The 5,553-nt window shown below is 37.5% G+C and overlaps 1 long non-coding RNA gene across 1 annotated transcript; it reads right to left on the bottom strand.

Moving 5' to 3' along the window:
* Positions 1-346: 346 nt before the first annotated feature.
* LOC128786669 (uncharacterized) lies at positions 347-4,207 on the bottom strand. The gene is made up of 3 exons (XR_008430435.1): positions 4,145-4,207; positions 3,119-3,182; positions 347-504 (listed from the first exon to the last, which is right to left on the bottom strand). It is a non-coding gene; the product is annotated as an uncharacterized LOC128786669 (long non-coding RNA).
* Positions 4,208-5,553: the final 1,346 nt, after the last annotated feature.

Below are 5,553 nucleotides of genomic sequence, written 5' to 3'. Positions count from 1 at the left end.
GGCAGATGCACAGTGGTACAGCAGCACCCAGGTAGCTGTATTGGGTTGATGCTTGCTCCTACTACCTGCAGATTGAACAATTCCTGCATCCTGTCTGCAAAGCAGATGCATCAATAAGAGGAAAACGCAAAACATTAAATAGTCAGGAATCCATATCCACAGCTCTGATATTACCAGTGGTCCTGATCTACATGAATGAGGAACAAAATTGAAAAAAAACCCTTTCAACATGTGCATTCTGCTTTTCCAAACAGCCTACCTCAAAAGTAGTGTGATCAAATGCCCAGAAAAAAATTCTATAGGCTGTCAGTCAGAATATTAGACATGAGAGGAGACAGCACAGGACTGGATGAGCAGAGTAGTGTATATTTTCTATTGCCAGGACTGTTTTTACTCTGCATATTCTTTGTTGTGTCAACTGTCTAGTTTCATTTCACTCCTTCAAAGTCCCTTGTCCTCACATGAAGCCACTGACCAGTTACTGTCCTTTTCCTCTGGTTTCTGCTGAAAGTAAAAAAAAAAAAATCCCCAAACTATCAAGTATAATGATATTTGAGTTATATTTGCAGAACATGTTATTTTATGCTCTGTTCATGTCTTAAACACCTTTCTCAAAACACATGCAGTTCTTTTCTGTTCAACTCCTGTGAATGAAAACAGTCAGTTCAAGTCTATGAGCCCAAAGTTCCTGAAACCAGTGATATCATAACACAACTGGAGCTTGCTGGTAGTACACAATAAAAATAATGGCAAATTCACAATAATAAGATAGTAATATAACTATATTCTATAATATTTCTTGTCGCTATTGGACACGAAATAAGGACACAGAAGTTTGGTAAGTTCAAAAGAGAAAAAAAATGAAGTTTTATTTGAACATCTGGTATTTATAGAATTTCAAAGGTGACCATGGATTGGAGGATGGAATTACCACCTCTCCAACCACACTGGTCAAACCAACAGTTTATCAATTCTCTCCTCCCACAGAGAAGAATGTAAAACAATAATTATTTACATGAATAGTGCGTGAGAACTCCAGTAGAAATATGTAAACATTATCAGAAGGCTAAAGAAGTTTTATGAGAACTTTAAAACTTTCAAAAGAACTATAAAAGAAAACTTAACACTTTTAAAAATCAGGGCAACATATTTCTTTTGAAGGTTAGAGAAGAATACAAAGCAGTAGAACAATATCTTGCATGGAGAGAACTCATATAGCAAACTCTGTATGTCATCAACTCACTAAATTTCTCATTGATCTCCTTTGGTCTAGGCCTCCTGAAAAAGAGCTTCATTAATTTAAATCCATCAAGAATCAGTTCTGTGCATCCCTCCTTTCCCTTGATTTCATCTCACAACCACAAGTTTCAGATTACATGACTAATTCTTTCACCAAATTGATTCTTTCACTGAATTGAAAGTTCCCTTTTCACTTGTTGTGAGTAATTTCCAGAAGATGGATTTCACATATTATTTTAGTTGACATTAAAGAAAATAGTAATTGATTTTTTTGAGTATTCACACTCTTTCCCTCGTTGACGCTTTGTAAGGTTTGCATGCATATATGCCAGACCAAGTGAAAAACAAAGAAGGATCACAAACTTTAGGGATTTTTTTGCTTATTCTGAACTTAATTGGAAGAGCACTGAGAAATCGTATACTTTTGTTTTAGCAGAGGGTGTTTATGATTTCAATTTAGCAGACAGCGTAGTTTTATCTTGTCTAGGTGATGCTCTGAAACCTATGGAAATGTACTGTTTTAGAACAAAAATTTCTACAGAACACAGGCATAAACAAAGCCTAAATCTGTCTCAATACTGTAAGATAAAAAACATATAGGGAGAGGTAAATAAATAAATCATATTCAAAATTGCAATCCACCAACAATAATGAGAATAAAATAATTTATGCAACCAAGTCAGTTAATCTATTTACATAAAGAAAGTGGTCAAATATCTTCTCAACATGTTTGTGATGATGGTGATTTAGCAGGGCCACAGCCATTTCATGATGTGGTGGCCTTTGAGTCACTGCTTCAGACTAAATTGTAGGTAAAATGATGCATGCTTATTTCTATTTATCCAAAGTGCCACAGGTTATGCACAAAGAATGTAAGCTATGCCAGCATAAGCCATCATCTGTGCTAGTATCCTCAGTAGGGCTATTTTCCTACTACTTTTATTATTTAGAATTATGAGATCACATTTATGTCCTTATAATCAAAATTTCTCTTATTAGCAGCACTTTTCTTGTTCTAACATTACTTTTTATAACTTGGTAACTACTGAGAGGGAGAAATTTTTGCCATTTTTAGTTATCAGATAGTCTGACAGACAGCACCCATTAGGGTCTAAGTCTATATTCAAGTATGCTGCTGCTGCTGAGAGCAGAACTTGACCTTTTCAAAGTGCATGTCTGTGGTTTTCTTTTTCTGGTCTCAGTTTAAGAGTGAGAGAGGAGGACAGGAGCATACTGAACACTTGTCAAGAAGCTGTTGTGGTTTTGGATAGACAGAGAAGGTATCAGATTTGAGAATAATAAAATTACACTTGAAATAGGAAATAGCTTGACTAGACTGCATGCAATGATTCTGTACCAAAGACGTAATATGAAAGTGAGTTAGCATTAGGATAACTTCAGGGAAATGTTTCCACAAAGATGTAGCCATGCATATAGCTAGCACACAAATTGATGAAAAATGTCAAATATTAAGTTTATCACAGAATTTTTGCCAGATTTTGGGAATCCTCTAAACATGGACAAAGAGTCGTGTTTATGGAAAAGGACATTGTTTATTCTGCACAGGTACAAGGTGGAGGTTTTCCATAAATCAAGCATACCAGGGAGCTAAATGGAGAGAAGTTGTAAATTGGAATTTACATAAACCCACCTATCTAGTGGTTATCTCCCACCTAATGTGTCGACATTTAGCTTGTGCAACCTCATGCAATACTTGTTTACTGTACCTATGTGGGCCTCTTCTGGTGGTCTCAGGACATCAGATTATGGTGCAAATAAGATGTGATCTGCAGCTCCAAACATGTCTTAAACAATTGCCAAGCAGGATATAAAATACAAAAGCTTTCCATAAGCATTACATAACACATGTTGAACATACCTGATGATAGCTATTTGCATTCAAAAGAGGGGATGAAGTTGTGAATGACACCATCAGCTTCCATCTACAAAAAAGGTCAACAGAAGGGACAAAGAATTCAGCTTATAGACATCCAGATGAATACAAAAGACAGACAGATCACAGGTGGATTCATGCAAAAAAGGAGATCTATTAAACAGAACAAACACAGCTGATTGTCTATCTCAATGACTTACAAACAGGTGGACTATTAAATAATAAAGTAATAAAGAGTCAACACTGCTTAATTTATTTGCTGTGGTGGTTTTTATGTTTCTTTGGTGGTTTTGTTTGTTTCTTTGGGGTTTTTGTTGGTTTTCACTTTTAATTACCACAGAACTTTCAACCACTTCCTCAAAATATGAAAACTTTCTTTAGGTTAATTGGTTTGGTGAGAACCAGATGTTAAATGAGAAGCATATTCCTTCTCCTAACTTTGAGAAAATTGCATCTAAGTGCAATTTCTAGATTGAGAAGAATCCAGTTCACTCCTTCAGTGGGAAAAAAAATCTGAAATCAGCAACAGAATTTAGGTTTATTGAAAGATTGGAGGAACCTTAAAGACATGTTTGTGCTTTAGGTGCATCTGAGAGGAAAAAATCCAGCTGCCAAATGGTTATCACAAAATGCCTTCAATGTTATTAAGGCCACAAAATTTCATTGTGGCCTCTCTCTTTCAAACAGAAGCCATTATTATTTCATATTTTCAGCTTTACATTTGGACTAGACTTGTGCTGGACTGAGCCCACTTAATGACTTCAATGAAGTTGTTCTAAATTACTGATGGTATGAGTGAGAGCAGACTCTAAACTAGCCTGGCCTTTTGATACAGAAAACATGCTACCTGTAGAAGAACTTGTGGCCCTTAAGTATAAAGTAACTGTGTTATACCTTCTGTCTATGGAAGGCATTAGTGAAAGTGGGACATTTATAATCACTGTCCAATTTTTTACAAGGCTGCTTTGCTTGATAAGAAATTATCTGGAAGAAAACACCTGATAAACAAACCTCAAATGAAATCTTGAGCATGTGGAGTAAAGTGTAATCCATTCTAAATTCCCATCACTGCCCTTCTCCATTATTTTGCATTTGCTAGAACCCTGCATCCCTATTTGTGGTCTGTTTCTTTTGCCTCCATGGAGCAGATGTCATAGTGGGACTATTTCACTGGAGTTGAGTTTAAAAAGACATTAACATCCTAGGCCTTGAGATGTATTTTATCCAGAATTTTCCAGTTAACCTGTGGGTCACACAAAAAGCTTACAGTTTGGGTCCCCTGAGTAATGTATTATTCAAGTTGCATATCCCTTCCAGAAATGCTGCAAGGCTTAATTAGTGATTATTAACTGTTCAGGGTCTTCAGATGAAGAGTACTGTATAATTACTTGGATTTACCATTGTGTTCATTTGGGATAACTATGCTTTCCTTCCTTCCTTTGTATGAGAGAGAAAACACAACTAATGACTTCGAACTTGAATTTCAGGCTATGAAGATGGAGACTTTTTTTTTTTTTTTTCATTTTCTTCTATCTAGTGCCAAGTTTCAAAATATATTTTTCTTCACTAGAGACATATGAAAGATTTGATTTACAGGACAATCAGGGGATTGGGCCCAGTCAGCATGGGGTTAAGAAAGGCAAGTCCCACTTGACCAACCTTATCTTCTTTTATGACCAAGTGACCTGCCTAGTGGATGAGGGAAACGTTGTGTATGTAGTCTTCCTGAATTTCAGCAAAGCCTTTTATACTCTCTTCCACAGCATTCTCCTGGAGAACCTGTGAGTCCACAGCTTGGACAGGTGTGCTCTTTGCTGGGTTAAAAACTGGCTGGATGGCTGCTCTGAAGAGTGGTGAGGAATAGTAACACATCCATTTGGCATCTGCTTACTAGTGGGGTTCCTCAAGGCTGAGTATTGAGGTCAGTCTTGTTTAATATCATTATCCATGATCGAGATGAGGGGATTGAGTGTTCCCTCAGTAAATCCATGGATGACTCTAAATTGGGTGGAACTGCTGGAGGGTAGAAAAGCTCTGCAGAGAGAGAGACCTAGGCAGACTGGATCAATGGGGCTGTGGAAAATTAAATTAAGTTCAACAAGGGCAAGTGCCCGATCCTGCATTTCAGTCACAATAACCCCATGCAGCAATGCAGACTGGGGAAAGGGTGGCCAGAAAATGGTGTAGGAGAAGGTCCTGGGGGTTCTGATCAACAGCAGCTAAGCATGAGCCAGCATGTGCCCAAGCAGCAAAGAAGGCTGGTTGCATCCTGGCTTGCATCAGGAACACTGTGGTCAGCAGTACCAGGACAGTGATTGTCCCCCTGTACTTGGCACTGGTGAAGCTGCATCTCCAATCCTATGTTCAGTTTGGGGCCCCTCAGTACAAGAAAGTCATTGAGCAATAGAGCAAGAAGAAAT

The sequence above is a fragment of the Vidua chalybeata genome, chromosome 1 (genome assembly GCF_026979565.1).
Source record: "Vidua chalybeata isolate OUT-0048 chromosome 1, bVidCha1 merged haplotype, whole genome shotgun sequence".
NCBI classification, from domain to species: domain Eukaryota; kingdom Metazoa; phylum Chordata; class Aves; order Passeriformes; family Viduidae; genus Vidua; species Vidua chalybeata.
This window is presented reverse-complemented; position numbering and strand designations above follow the sequence as displayed.